The sequence below is a fragment of the Leopardus geoffroyi genome, chromosome D1 (genome assembly GCF_018350155.1).
Source record: "Leopardus geoffroyi isolate Oge1 chromosome D1, O.geoffroyi_Oge1_pat1.0, whole genome shotgun sequence".
Lineage (NCBI taxonomy): Eukaryota > Metazoa > Chordata > Mammalia > Carnivora > Felidae > Leopardus > Leopardus geoffroyi.
The window spans coordinates 64038283-64055297 of NC_059329.1; positions in this window are offsets into that span (position 1 = coordinate 64038283).

Sequence of the window (17015 nt, forward strand, 5' to 3'; positions counted from 1 at the left end):
TCTAGACACACGGTCAATAAAGAAACAAGGGCCCTGAATGATACATTGGATCAGATGGACTTGACAGATATATTTAGAACTCTGCATCCCAAAGCAACAGAATATACTTTCTTCTCGAGTGCACATGGAACATTCTCCAAGATAGATCATATACTGGGTCACAAAACAGCCCTTCATAAGTATACAAGAACTGAAATTATACCATGCATACTTTCAGACCACAATGCTATGAAGCTTGAAATCAACCACAGGAAAATGTCTGGAAAACCTCCAAAGGCATGGAGGTTAAAGAACACCGTACTAAAGAATGAGTGGGTCAACCAGGCAATTAGAGAAGAAATTTTAAAAATATATGGAAACAAACGAAAATTAAAATACAACAATCCAAACGCTTTGGATTGCAGCGAAGGCAGTCCTGAGAGGAAAATACATTGCAATCCAGGCCTATCTCAAGAAACAAGAAAAATCCCAAATACAAAATCTAACAGCACACCTAAAGGAAATAGAAGCACAACAGCAAAGGCAGCCTAAACCCAGCAGAAGAAGAGAAATAATAAAGATCAGAGCAGAAATAAATAATATAGAATCTAAAAAAACTGTAGAGCAGATCAACGAAACCAAGAGTTGGTTTTTTGAAAAAATTAACAAAATTGACAAACCTCTAGCCAGGCTTCTCAAAAAGAAAAGGGAGATGACCCAAACAGATAAAATCATGAATGAAAATGGAATGATTACAACCAATCCCTCAGAGATACAAACAATTATCAGGGAATACTATGAAAAATTATATGCCAACAAATTGGACAACCTGGAAGAAATGGACAAATTCCTGAACACCCACACTCTTCCAAAACTCAATCAGGAGGAAATAGAAAGCTTGAACAGACCCATAACCAGCGAAGAAATTGAATCGGTTATCAAAAATCTCCCAACAAATAAGAGTCCAGGACCAGATGACTTCCCAGGGGAGTTCTACCAGACGTTTAAAGCAGAGATAATACCTATCCTTCTCAAGCTATTCCAAGAAATAGAAAGGGAAGGAAAACTTCCAGACTGATTGTATGAAGCCAGTATTACTTTGATTCCCAAACCAGACAGAGACCCAGTAAAAAAAGAGAACTACAGGCCAATATCCCTGATGAATATGGATGCAAAAATTCTCAATAAGATACTAGCAAATCGAATTCAACAGCATATAAAAAGAATTATTCACCATGATCAAGTGGGATTCATTCCTGGGATGCAGGGCTGGTTCAACATTCGCGAATCAATCAACGTGATACATCACATTAAGAAAAGAAAAGATAAGAACCATATGATCCTGTCAATCGATGCAGAAAAGGCCTCTGACAAAATCCAGCACCCTTTCTTAATAAAAACCCTTGAGAAAGTCGGGATAGAAGGAACATACTTAAAGATCATAAAAGCCATTTATGAAAAGCCCACAGCTAACATCATCCTCAATGGGGAAAAACTGAGAGCTTTTTCCTGAGATCAGGAACACGACAGGGATTCCCACTCTCACCGCTTTTGTTTAACACAGTGTTGGAAGTGCTAGCATCAGCAATCAGACAACAAAAGGAAATCAAAGGCATCCAAATTGGCAAAGATGAAGTCAAGCTTTCACTTTTTGCAGATGACATGATACTACACATGGAAAATCCGACAGACTCCACCAAAAGTCTGCTAGAACTGATACATGAATTCAGCAAAGTTGCAGGATACAAAATCAATGTACAGAAGTCAGTTGCATTCTTATACACTAATAATGAAGCAACAGAAAGACAAATAAAGAAACTGATCCCATTCACAATTGCACCAAGAAGCATAAGATACCTAGGAATAAATCTAACCAAAGATGTAAAAGATCTGTATGCTGAAAACTATAGAAAGCTTATGAAGGAAATTGAAGAAGATACAAAGAAACGGAAAGACATTCCCTGCTCATGGATGGAAGAATAAATATTGTCAAAATGTCAATACTACCCAAAGCTATCTACACATTCAATGCAATCCCAATCGAAATTGCACCAGCATTCTTCTCGAAACTAGAACAAGCAATCCTAAAATTCATATGGAACCACAAAGGCCCCCGAATAGCCAAAGTAATTTTGAAGAAGAAGACCAAAGCAGGAGGCATCACAATCCCACACTTTAGCCTCTACTACAAAGCTGTCATCATCAAGACAGCATGGTATTGGCACAAAAACAGACACATAGACCAATGGAATAGAATAGAAACTCCAGAACTAGACCCACAAACGAATGGCCAACTCATCTTTGACAAAGCAGGAAAGAACATCCAATGGAAAAAAGACAGTCTCTTTAACAAATGGTGCTGGCAGAACTGGACAGCAACATGCAGAAGGTTGAAACTAGAGCACTTTCTCACACCATTCACAAAAATAAACTCAAAATGGATAAAGGACCTGAATGTGAGACAGGAAATCATCAAAACCTTAGAGGAGAAAGCAGGAAAAGACCTCTCTGACCTCAGCCGTAGCAATCTCTTACTCGACACATCCCCAAAGACAAGGGAATTTAAGGAAAAATGAACTACTGGGACCTTATGAAGATAAAAATCTTCTGCACAGCAAAGGAAACAACCAACAAAACTAAAAGGCAACCAACGGAATGGGAAAAGATATTTGCAAATGACATATCAGACAAAGGGCTAGTATCCAAAATCTATAAAGAGCTCACCAAACTCCACACCCAAAAAACAAATAACCCAGTGAAGAAATGGGCAGAAAACATGAATAGACATCTCTCTAAAGAAGACATCCAGATGGCCAGCAGGCACATGAAAAGATGCTCAACGTCGCTCCTCATCAGGGAAATACAAATCAAAACCACACTCAGATATCACCTCACGCCAGTCAGAGTGGCCAAAATGAACAAATCAGGAGACTATAGATGCTGGAGAGGATGTGGAGAAACGGGAACCCTCTTGCACTGTTGGTGGGAATGCAAACTGGTGCAGCCACTCTGGAAAACAGTGTGGAAGTTCCTCAGAAAATTAAAAATTGACCTACCCTATGACTCAGCAATAGCACTGCTAGGAATTTACCCAAGGGATACAGGAGTGCTGATGCATAGGGGCACTTGTACCCCAATGTTTATAGCAACACTCTCAACAATAGCCCAATTATGGAAAGAGCCTAAATGTCCATCAACTGATGAATGGATAAAGAAATTGTGGTTTATATACACAATGGAGTACTACGGGGCAATGAGAAAGAATGAAATATGTCCCTTTGTAGCAACGTGGATGGAACTGGAAAGTGTGATGCTAAGTGAAATAAGCCATACAGAGAAAGACAGATACCCTATGTTTTCACCCTTATGTGGATCCTGAGAAACTTAACAGAAACCCATGGGGAGGGGAAGGAAAAAAAAAAAAAAAAGAGTTTAGAGTGGGAGAGAGCCAAAGCATAAGAGACTGTTAAAAACTGAGAACAAACTGAGGGTTGATGGGGGGTGGGAGGGAGAGGAGGGTGGGTGATGGGTATTGAGGAGGGCACCTTTTGGGATGAGCACTGGGTGTTGTATGGAAACCATTTTGACAATAAATTTCATATATTGAAAAAAAAAGAGGTTGCTGCCTGTTTTCTCCTCTATGATTTTGATGGTTTCCTGTCTTACATTTAAGTCTTTTATCCATTTTGAATTTATTTTTGTGTATGGTATGAGAAAGTGGTTCAGTTTCGTTCTTCTGCATGTCGCTGTCCAGTTTTCTCAACACCATTTCTTAAGACTGTCTTTTCTCCATTGGATATTCCTTCTTCCTCTGTCAAAGATTAGTGGCCAAACATATGTGGGTCCATTTGTGGGTTCTCTATTCTGTTCCATTGATCTATGTGTTTGTTTTTCTGCCAATACCATACTGTCTTGATGATTACAGCTTTGTAATACAGCTTAAAGCCCAGAATTGTGATGCATCTGGCTTTGGTTTTCTTTTTCAACATGACTTTGGCTATTCAGGGTCTTTTCTGGTTCCATACAAATTTTAGAATTGTTTTTCTTGTTCTTTGAAGAATCCTGGTGTTACTTTGATAGAGATTGAATTAAATGTGCATACTGCTTTGGGTAGTATGGACATTTTAACAATATTTGTTCTTACAATCCAGGAACATGGAATGTTTTTCCATTTCTTTGTGTCTTTTCAGTTTCTTTCATAAGTGTTCTATAGTTTTCAGCATACAGATCTTTTGGATAGCATACCAAAAGCATACCTCTTTGGTTAGACTTATTCCTTAGGTATCTTATGGTTTTTGACACAATTGTAAATGGGATCGATTCCTTGGTATCTCTTTCTGTTGCTTCATTATTAGTGTATATAAATGCAACCAATTTCTGTACATTGATTTTATATCCTGCGACTTTACTAAATTCGTGTATCAGTTTTAGCAGTTTTTGGGTGTAATCTTCAGGTTTTCCGCATACAGGATCATGTTGTCTGCACTGAGTGAAAGTTTGACTTCTTCCTTGACAATTTGTGTGCCTTTTATTTCTTTTTGTTGTCTTATTGCTGAGGCCTAAGACTTCCAGTACTATGTTGAACAACAGTGGTGAGAGTGGACATTCCTGTCATATTCCTGACCTTAGGGAGAAAGCTCTCAGTTTTTCCCCATTAAGGATGATATTAGCTGTGGTTCTTTTGTATATGGCCTTTATGATGTTGAGATATGTTTCTTCTGTCCATACTTTCTTGAAGGCTTTTATCAAGAAAGGATGCTATATTTTGTCAAATGCTTTTTATGCATCTCTTGAGAGGATCACATGGTTCTTATCCTTTCTTTTATTGATGTGGTGTATCACATTCATTGATTTGTAAATATTGAACCACCCCTGCAGCCCAGGAATAAATCCCCCTTGATCATGCTGAATAATTCTTTTAATGTATGTGGAATTCGATTTGCTAGTATCTTGTTGAGAATTTTTGCATCCAGGTTTATTAAGGATATTGGCCTGTAATTCTCCTTTTTTGTGGGGTCTTTTCTGGTTTTGGAATCAAGGTAATGCTGGATTGACAGAATGAGTTTGGAAGCTTTCCCTCCATTTCTATTTTTTGTAAGAGTTTGAGAAGAATAGGTATTAACTCTTCTTTAAACGTCTGATAGAATTCCCTTGGGAAACCATCTGGCCCAGGAATCTTATCGGGAGATTTTTGATAACTGATTCAATTTGCTGGATATGGACCTGTTCAAATTTTCTATTTCTTCCTGTTTGAATTTTGGTAGTATGAGTTTCTAGGAGTTTTCCCATTTCTTCCAGATTGTCCAGTTTGTTGGCATATAATTTTTCATAGTGTTCTCTTGTAATTGTTTGTATTTCTGTGGTGTTGGTTGTTATCTCTCCTCTTTCATTCATGATTTTATCAATTTGGGTCCTGTCTCTTTCTTTTTGAGAAGTCTGGCTAGGGGTTTATCAATTTTGTTTATTCTTTCAAAAACTAGCTTTTTATTTCATTGATCTGTTCTACTGAGTTGTTTCTATATCATTTATTTCTTCTCTTTATTATTTCCTTTCTTCTGCTGGCTTTGGGCTTTATTTGCTATTCATTTTACAGCTTCTTTAGGTGTAAGGTGAGGTTGTGTATTTGGGACCTTTCTTGCTTCTTGAGATAGGCCTGAATTGCAATGTACTGTTCTCTCAGGACTGCCTTTTCTGCATCCCAAACATTTTGGACTGTGTGTTTCATTTTCATTTCCTTCCATGTATTTTTAAACTTCTTCTTTAATTTCCTGGTTAACCCATTCATTCTTTAATAGAATGTTCTTTAACTTCCATGTATTTACTAGCTTTTTATTTCATTGATCTGTTCTACTGAGTTGTTTCTATATCATTTATTTCTTCTCTTTATTATTTCCTTTCTTCTGCTGGCTTTGGGCTTTATTTGCTATTCATTTTACAGCTTCTTTAGGTGTAAGGTGAGGTTGTGTATTTGGGACCTTTCTTGCTTCTTGAGATAGGCCTGAATTGCAATGTACTGTTCTCTCAGGACTGCCTTTTCTGCATCCCAAACATTTTGGACTGTGTGTTTCATTTTCATTTCCTTCCATGTATTTTTAAACTTCTTCTTTAATTTCCTGGTTAACCCATTCATTCTTTAATAGAATGTTCTTTAACTTCCATGTATTTGAGGGATTTCCAAACTTTTTCTTGTGGTTGATTTCAAGTTTCATAGCGTTGTGATCTGAAAATATGCATGGTATGATCTCGATCTTTTTGTACCTGTTGAGGGCTGATGTGTGACCTAGTATGTAATCTATTCTGGAGAATGTTTCATATGCACTTGAGAAGAATGTGTATTCTGCTGATTTAGGATGAAATGTTCTAAATATATCTGTTAAATCCATCCAGTACAGTGTGTCATTCAAAGCCATTGTTTCCTTGCTGATTTTCTGCTTAGATGATCTGTCCATTGTTATAAATGGGGTATTAAAGAGTTCTACTATTATGGTATTATTATCAATGAATTTCTTTATGTTTGTGATTAATTGATTTATATACTTGAGTGTTTCATATTGGGGGCAGAAATATTTACAATTCTTAGATCTTGATAGATAGACCCCTTAATATTGATATAATACCCTTTTTCATCTTTTATTACAGTCTTGGTTTTAGGTCTTTGGTTTGTCTGATATAAGTATGGCTACTCTGGCTTTCTTTTGACCTCCATTAGCATAATAGATGGTTCTCCATCCCCTCATTTTCTATCTGCAGTTGTCTTTAGGTCTAAAATGAGTCTCTTATAGGCAGCATATAGATGGATCTTGTTTCTTTATCCATCTGATACTCTGTGTTTTGATTGGAGAATTTAATTCATTTATATTCAGCGTGATTATTGAAAAATATGAATTTAGTGCTATTGTGTTGCCTGTAGAGTTGGGGTTTCTCGTGATGCTCTCTGGTCCTTTGTAATCTTTGTTGCTTTTGGTCTTTTGTTTTGTTTTGTTTTTCTCCACTCAAAGAGTTCCCCTTAAAATTCCCTGTAGAGCTGGTATAGTGGTCACAAACTCTAGTTTTTGTCTGGGAAGCTCTTTGTCTCTCCTTCTATTCTGAATGACAGCCTTGCTGGATAAAGAATTCTTGGCTTCATATTTTTCCCATTCAGCACATTGAATATTTCCTGCCACTCCTTCTGGCCTGCTGAATTTTAGTGGACAGGTCTGCTGCTAACTTGATTAATCTTCCCTTGTAGGTTAAGGACTTTTTTTTTCCCTTGCTACTTTTAGGATTCTTTCGCTGTCTGAGTATTATGTCAAGTTGACTATATGCTGGTGATAGTCAGCTTGTGTTGAATTTAATGGGAATTCTTTGTGACTCTTGGATTTTGATATGTGTGTCCTTCTCCAGGTTAGAGGTGTTTTAGCTATAATTTACTCACATAAACCGCCTGTCCCTTTTTCTTTCTCTTCATCTTCTGGGATTCCTATGATGGGAATGTTATTCCTATTTAATAAGTCACTGAGTTCTGGAGTCTTCCTTTGTGATCTTTTGTCTTCACTTCCCTCTTCTTTTCACCTTTATTATTTTCCGTAATTATATCTTCTGTATCACTGATTCACTGCTCTGCTTTGTCCATCCTCACCGTCATGGCCTCTATTTGAGATTGCATCTCAGTTATAGCATTTTAAATTTCAGCCTGACTGGATTTTAGTTCTTTTGTCTCTGCAGAGATTCTTTGGTGTCTTCTAAGCTTTTTTCAACCCCAGCTAGTATTTTTATAATCATGGTTTTAAATTCCAATTCAGATATCTTACTTATGTCTGTGTTGATTAAATCCCTAGCCGTGAGATCTACGGCCTGTTCTTTTTTTGGTGGGTGAATTTCTCCTTCTCATTTTGTCCATAAAAGAAAAGAAGAAACAAACAAACAAGAAAACAATGATAAAACCTAAAAAAAAAAAAAACATGAAAACTGTACCGTACGTGTGTTTTTGTCTGCTTGCTAAAAGAATCTAGATTGAAAAATAAAATAAAATAATAAAATAAAAAAACAATAAAGTAAAAAATAAAATTATATGTATATATAAAAACAAAAAATAGTATAGTAAAAAATTTAAAAAGGAATTTAAAAATAAGAAAATAAATGAAAAAATAATAATTTAAAGATAAATAATAAAAGCAAAATGGAAGTTTGATCCTATTTCCTATAGAGCTGAAGTCTATGATCAGTACACATGGTGCTAGTGAGTTGTTTGTGCTTGTCTTCTGTGGGAGGGCCTGCTGTGCTGATTCTCATGCTGACTTATTTCAGCAGAAATGTGCTTCCTTGGGCAAAAGGAGGCAGGGCTTGGTGTAAGTGACTCTGGCCTCCACTAAGTGGCACTGTTTTTCTCCCTGAAAGCTGAAAGCTTTCAGCTCTGAAGGGCAGAATGAATATGTGGCACCCTACTCTTTTGCCCAGAGCTGAAAGTTCACACCCCCTGCTCCTCAGAGAAACCTTACTGAAGGGCAATTAATCACCCCTCTGTGTCCCTGGTTTCAGTCAAAACTCTATGTTCACCCAGCCTGTGTCCAAGCTTTTTTACCTCAGGCATGGGACTGAGTTTCAAAACTCCAAATTTTAGGGATTCCTGTGAGAGCAGACCTTTTTCCTCTGGGGGAGGGCCTCACCATGGTTTTGTCAGCCTGTGCTAAGAAACAGTGGTGGGACTGTGAAACTGTTCAGTTTATGTCAAAGCAGATCAGAAAGACAACACCCCTGCTTGCTGCCCTCAGCTGGAGCAAGTCTCTTCTCTTATGCCTGGAAACAGCACAGCATGTTAGTGTGACCCATAGTTCTTGTAACCCCAAGGGATCCTCAGATCATGCTGTCACTCCTGGGATTCTGCCCTGCTTCACCACTTGAGCACCTTTAAGTCAGGCACTTCCCCCATGGTGGCAGCAAACTGCTAAAAGTTCAAATTTTGCGCTCTGCTGCCTATACTCTTTTGCGGTAGCCTTTGTGAACAGGCTCCCTCCCCATGGCCTCCCCCATGTAAACAGACCAATACACAGAGCAATACCTTCCCCAGTAAATTCTCTGCACCTCCTAGCTTTCAAAAGGTGGTCACAGTTGTCGTCTTGCAGATTTGTTCTTTCAGACCTCCAATTGATTTCTTCAGTTTTCAGAATGATTCGATAACTTTCTAGCTGTGTTCAAGGGACAAGATGAACTTAGGGTCTCTCTACTCTTCCACCAATTTAATTCCTCCTCTTGATGAAATCTGATTCATCAATTTTTTCTTTTATGAATTTTTTGGTGCGTGAATTCTAAGAATTTTTTGTCTTACCTTAGTTCCAAAGATTTTCTCCTGTGTCTTTCTTCAAGGTTTTATAGTTTTACATTTTATATTTAAGTCCATGTTCCATCTTTAGTTATTTTTTGTATAAGGTGTAAGGCTTGGGTCAAGGTTAGTTTTCTTCATCAATGGATGCTCAAATATTCCAGCACCATTTGTTGAAAGGGCTTTCTTTTCTCCACTGAATTTCTTTTTCACATTTTTCAAAAGTCAATAAGCTTGTGTTTATGGGTCTATATAGATTGTCCATTCTGTTTCATTGATCTATACGTCTATTCCTCCATAAATTACGCACAGTATTGATTACTGTAGCTTATGTTATATGATGCAGATGTTAGCTAATGTTATGGTGGTAATCACATTGCAATATTTAAATGCTATGAAATCAACACACTGTACACCTGAAACTTACAGAATGTGGTATGTCACTTATATGTCAATTTTTTTCTAAAAAAAGGAAAACTGAAGAGAAAAAAAGTGCCTTATATTTACCCATGCTTTTGTTTCTGTATTCTTTCTTATTCCAAACTTCTTTTATCATTTCCTTTTAGTTAGAGAAATTTTATATCCAATATTTAAGGGTATGTCTGCTGATAATATATTCTTTTAGTTTCCCTTTATTTGAGAATGTCTAGATTTCTCCCTAATTCTTGAATGACTTTCACCAGATATTGGATTCAAAGTTGACTGCTTTTCTTCAGCATTTGAAAGCTAGTATGCTCTTTCCTTCTAGCCACCATGGGTTCTGAGGAGAAATTTGCTGTCATTCAAATTGTTTTCCCCTGTAGACAAAATATTTCTCCCTTGCTGCTTTAAAGATTTTTTTATCTTCAGTTTTGATACATTTGTCTCAGGTATGGCTTGTGGATTTCATTGGGCTTATTCTATTTAGGGTTCACCCAGCTTCTTGAATCTGTAGATTTGACTTTTGCCAAATTTGGGGATTTTCAGCTACTACTTGAGTATTTATTCAGCCCCAATCTCTTGCCACTCCCCTTTCTGGACTCTGATAATCTGAATGTCAAGAACTTTTGTTATAATCTCACCAGTCCCCTCCATTCTTTCCCCTGCATTCTGATGTTGAGCCCATCCACTGAGCTTTTTTATTTCCTTATTTTGTTTTTTAATTCTAAAATTTCAATTGTATCTTCTTTACATGTTCTATATCTTTCATGGGAAAGAATGAAACTAGACCACTATCTTACAACATATGCAAAAATTAACTCAATCATATATTAAAGACTTGAATGTATTTTTTTTTTACGTTTATTTATTTTTGAGACAGAGAGAGACAGAGCATGAACGGGGAAGGGTCAGAGAGAGGGAGACACAGAATCTGAAATAGGCTCCAGACTCTGAGCTGTCAGCACAGAGCCCGACGTGGGGCTCGAACTCACAGACTGTGAGATCATGACCTGAGCTGAAGTCAGACGCTCAACCGACTGAGCCACCCAGGCGCCCCTAAAGACTTGAATGTAAATTCATCAGCTATAAAATTCTTAGATGAAAACTTAGGTGGTAGGTTCCTTGACATTGATCTTGGTGATGATTTTTAGGATTTTTCACCAAAAACAGAGGCAACAAAAGCAAAAATAAACAAGTGGAACTATTTCAAACTAAAAAGCTTTTGGCACAGCATATAAAACCATCAACCAAACAAAAAGGCAACTTACAGAATGGGAGAAAATATTTTGCATAAGGGATCAATACCCAAATATAAGAAAATATTTTGCATAAGGGATCAATACCCAAAATATATAAAGAACTTATACAATTCAGTAATAAAAAGAACAATGTGATTAAAAAATGGACAGAGACTTGAGTAGACATTTTTCCAAAGAAGACATACGGAGAGCCAACAGGTACATGAAAAGGTGCTTAGCATCACTAATTATCACAGAAATACAAATCAAAATCACAATGAGATACCACCTCATACCTGGTAGGGTGGCTATTATCAAAAAGACAATAAATAACAAGTGTTGGTGAGGATGTGGAGAAAAGGGAACCCATCTGCACTATTGGTGGGAATGTAAATTGGTGCAGCCACAATGGAAGACGGTATGGAGGCTCCTCAAAAATTTAAAAATAGAACTTCCATATAATCCAGCAAGTCCACTTCTGGGTATTAATCCAAAAAAAAAAAAAAAAAGAAAACAATAAATTGAAGAGATATATGCACCCCTGTTTTTACTGCAACATCATTTACAATAGCCAAGACATGGAAACAATCTAGGTGTCCATCAATGGATGAATGGATAAAAAAGATGAGATATGTATACACAGTGGAATATTATTCAGCCTTAAGAAGAAGAAAATCTTGTCATCGCTGACAACATGATTGATCCTTGAGGGCATTATGCTAAGTTAAATAAGTCAGACAGGGAAAGGCAAATGCTGTATGACTTAACTTATATGTGGAATCTAAAAGAAAAACAAAGCCAAAACAAAAAACTGAACTCATGGATACAGGGAATAGATTGATGGTTGCCAGAGAAGGGTGAAGAGATGGGTAAAATAGGTAAAGGGGGTCAGAAGGTACAAACTTCCAGTTATAAAGTAAATAAGTCATGGGATATAATATGCAGCATAGAGACAGTAGTTAATAACATTGCATTGCATATTTGAAAGTTGTTAAGAGAGTAAATCTTAGAAATTCTCATAATAAAGAAAACGTGCAACTATGTATGGTGATGATGTTAACTACATTGATTTTGGTGATCATTTCAGAATATACACAAATATTGAGTCTTTATGTTGCATACCTTAAACTAATAAAATGTTCTATGTCAGTTACACTGCAATAAAAAAGAAAGATCTCAAACAAATATCCTAATATTCCATCTTAAGAAACTAGAAATAGAAGAGCAAAATAAACACAAAGTGAGGAAAGGAAGCACATAATAAAGATTTTTATAAGATACTAAAAATTTTACAGCAGAAATGAAGTATAGAATAAAAATACAGAAAACCAACATAACCAGAAGTCAGTTCTTGGAAAATACCTCTAAAATTGACCAACATTTAAGTAGACTGTTCTAGAAAAAAATAGAAGACTGAAATTACTAAAAACAGGAATGAAAAAGAAGTCATTACCACCAACCTTCCTAGAATAAAAAGGGTTATAATGGACTCTATGAATAACTGCATGGAAACAATTTAGATGACCCAGATGAAATGGGAAAATTTCTAGAAACACACAAACCAAATCCGACTAAAATAAAACAGAAAATCTCAATAGACCAATAATAAGAACTGGAATTAATAATAAAAAAAAACTTCCCACAAACAAAAGCCCACAGTCAGATGGCTTCATTGCTCATTTCTACCATGCTTTTAAAGATGAATTAAAACCAATCGTTCACACACTCTCCCAAAAAAATTAGAAAGAAGGGAATACTTCCCAATTTACCTGTGAGGTTAGTATTAACCATGAAATCAAGATCAGGAAAAATCCATTTGGTTGAGATGTATGAATAAGGACAGGAGAAGTAAAATTGATTATGCAGGTAAAAAGAGGTCAGACTATACAGAGCTTTTTGGACTATATTATAGATGTTGGATTTTTAATGGGTTTTTTTATTCTTTTTTTTTTTTTTTTTAATTTTTGAGAGAGAGAGCATGAGCGTAGGAGAGGCAGAGAGAGAGGGAGACACAGAATCCTTAGCAGTCTCCAGGCACTGAGCTGTAAGCACAGAGCCTGACATGGGGCTTGAACTCATGAACTACGAGATCATGACCTGAGCTGAAGTCGGATGCTTAACGGCCTGAGCCACCTAGGCGTCCCTATAGATGTTGGATTTAATATAAATGCAATGGAAAACAATGGAAGCATTTTCAGCAAGGGGCATTTTTAAAAAAAGATAAGTATGTCTACTGGTAGATAATTTATTGTAGGTGGCAAGAGTATAGAGAGAGACTAGCAGGAATGGCAGTAGACCAGGGGAGAGCTGATGATAGTTTACTTTTGTATAGGTACCAAAGCTACATATATATTTCTAGGATAAATAACATGTTGTTAGATGTTCCTTTTATTGAGATTGAAAAGGAGGTAGGAAGAGCACATATGGCAGTAGAGGAGGGGAGCAAGAGAAAGGTCAAGAATTCACTTTGCAGTTTCTCAAAATGAATATAGCATTGTGTATGTTAAAACTAATATAATAAATAGTAAAAGATTCAGTAAAACCATAATAACAGTTACTGAACCCAACTCAATCTTTGATCTACAAGAAGTTTCAGTCCAGTTGGGAGACAGACATACAAACATCAGAATTCTGCATAATAATATATGCATAATGATTGGAAGTAGTAGCAAACCAAGAAGTGTAAGAGAAGGAATGACAGCCAAGGTTTAAGATTATATGTAAAATAAGAAATTGCAAGACAAATAAGTAGTAAGCACAAAAGGTGCAGAAGCCTAAATCTTCAAATGGTAAGAGTGTAAACTCTGAAGCCAAAATGCCTGAGCTTGTAAGTCTGGCTCCATCTTTCTTGCTTGCTTGCTTTCTATTTTTGCAACAGAGAGAGAGAGAGAGAGAGAGAGAGAGAGAGAGAGAGAGACAGAGTGTGAGTGTGTGAGTGGGGGAGAAGCAGAGAGAGAGGCAGACACAGAATCCAAAGCAGGCTCCAGGCTCTGAGCTGTCAGCGCAGAGCCCAATGCAGGGCCTGAACCCACAAACCACAAGATCATGACCTGAGCCAAAGTCAGATGCTTAACCAACTGAGCCACCCAGGTGCCCCTCTTTCTTTCTTTTTTAATGTTTGTTTATTTATTTTGAGAGAGAGTAAGAGAGGGAGTGGGGAAGGGAGGGAGGGATAGAGAGAGAGAGAGAGAGAGAGAGAGAGAGAATCCCAAGCAGGCTCCACCCTGTTAGTGCAGAGCCTGACATGTGGCTCAATCCCACGAACAGTGAGATCATGAACTGAGCTGATCAAGAGTTGGGCGCTTAACCAACTGAACCACCCAGGTGCTGCTGGCGTCATCTTTCTGAGTAAGCTGTAAGACATTGGACAAGTTATACAGTATCTCTTGACTTAGGGTCATCTATATAAAATGGAGATGATTAATAGCCTAACCTACTTTATTGAGTTGCTGTGAAGTTTAAATGATTAATATATGTAAAATGCTGCAAGATATATAAGAACTATAGAAATATTAATTATAATAATGATAACCATTATAATGGTGATGATGATAGTAGTGAAATGAAATGAAGTGGTGGTGAAAATGACAACATGGAAGAGAAGTCTGGGAGAGATTGGAATAGGGAGATAGACAGGAATCAAATATTCAAAGCACTTCTATGCTGAAGACTTAATTTATTTTGTGAATCATTTTTTAAATTTACTTATTTAAATTCAAATTAGTTAACATACAGTCTAGTACTTGTTTCAGGAGTAAAACCCAGTGATTTAACACTTACATGTAACACCCAGTGTTCATTCCAACAAGTGCCCTCCTTAATGCCCATCACCCATTCAGCCCATCCCCGCACCCACCTCCCGTCCAGCAACTCTCAGGTTGTTCTCTGTATTTAAGGGTCTCTTATGGTTTGCCTCACTCTCTGCTTTTTACTTATTTTTTCTTCTCTTCCTCTATGTTCATCTATTCTGTTTCTTAAATTCCACATATGAGTGAAGTCATATGATATTTATCTTTCTCTGACTGACTTATTTTGCTTAGCATAAACATTCACGTTCCATCCATGTTTTTGCAAATGGCAAGATTTCATTCTTTTCCGTCACTATTTCCATTAAAAGATTTTAAGCGTGAATTAACAAAGCTATGTGTTTGGAAAGCCTGTCCTGGCAGTGGTATGGAGAATGAGTGGCCTGGGACAAAGCCTTTGGCTAGAGAATAGTCGAAAGGCTTATCTACCTGTTCATGAGCCACAAACTCAGTACAACACAAAACCATCTCTTAATCTCAGCATTTGAAGTCCTCCATCAAAATGGGTCAGCAGAGCAGGCATTCAGCAGAGCTGACAGATCAGAGTAAATTCATTCCAGGTCTGGACTGCATCTACTCCTGTAAGCATGCAGGCCAGCAGGGATTTGAGCTTCAAAGCTGGCCTGCTTTCCAAGATGAGTTCGTTAGGAGGTGTGGCTGTGCAGCCTGAGTTCATTAGCCCTCTCCCCAGATCTGATCCTACCTATTCACATAAGCTTTCCCTCTGGCCCCTGGGACAGACCAGTGGGTGCCTCAGTCAACTGCTCCCTAAACAGCAGTGTGCCTCATTAACAACTTTTTAATGAGGTCACAGGCTATGACTGCTCATTAATAGGCTGCTTAGCCTACAACCCCAGGGTGGAGGAGTCTGAGGATAGAAGCCAGTGAGAACAGAGCTCAGCCTGCATTAGAGCTGCCTCAGAGCAGAGACTCCTAGGCTTTCACTCTCAGGCTTTCACTCCAGGGTCTCTTGGAGCTCTCCGAGACTGATTCTGCAGCTAGAAGTCAGGAGGGGCCAAGGCCCGAGAGGGGAGGAATTACAACAGAGTCCAGTGATCCCAGACTTGGGCCAGAGATTCTTGAGAAAATCAGATACTTTTCAGGTTTTCTTTGATGCTTGCGTAAATGGAATATTGCCCTTGGAATTTTTGTTGCCTTGCTTTCCATAACCACGAATTTCCATGCTATTCTCCACACACACGTCCAAGTACAGACTCTTTTGTATTATTTCTCAAGTCCTTTGGAACTATGCTTGTCCTGGGAGTTCAGAGGTTGGCCCTCTTCTTCCGTCTTCCTTGTGTACTATCTCAGAGATCCCATCCATTGCCAGGGTTTCAACAAATCCTGTGGAGATGAAGCCTCCTTGTGGAGATTAAATTTGGGTATTGGCTTCTATCTCCCACCAGGATTACTCCTAGAGCCTCCTAGCTGATCTCCCAGCCTCCAGTGATACTGCAGACTTACATATGCACCTCATTCTAATCCATCCTCCTTACCGTCTCTAGAGTTCTTTCTAAGTGTGCTTGTGAAAATCTGTCATTTTCGTGCTTAAAATCCTTACAATCCACCCTCATCTTCAGAATGAAATTAATGTTCTTCTATAATATGAGCCCCTTTATACATCAGTTCTAGCTTTATTTTTCCAATTTCAGTTATTACCATACTTCAACCATATCGTTGAATGAATAGTCAGCTCTTGCCCTCCTGAACTTTCTTTCCCTCCACACCATGCCCTTCTACTTTCTCTAAATATAGTCCTTTTTATTCCCCTCAACAATTTACAGTCTGAAAGACAGGGGTTTAAGTCCCATATCTGGCACTTAACAGCTATGCAAATTCATAGAAAGTACTCTAAATTTTTATCCTTATATTTCCCAATCTATGAGATATTATAATGTAATTCTACAACATAGAGACAACAATATTTAACATATAATAATATAAAATGATAAAATCCAATAAGTTAACACATAATAATATAATAATGATGAAATCAAAATTACATAAGCCAACTCTTTTCACTTGTTGAGCTTCGTGCCTTTCTATACTTTAGTATCTCTTTCAGTTCAACGTGGGAGATCAGTTATGCAGAATTCTCATGGATGTTTGCTGCAATTATAACATGAGAAATCCATATAAAGTCTACCTCCTCCCAGGGAACAGGATAAGTAGGTGGCTACCATTTATTGACAGGCAAATATGAGTTTAAATATTTTTTTTTTAATTTTTTTTTTCAACGTTTATTTATTTTTGGGACAGAGAGAGACAGAGCAT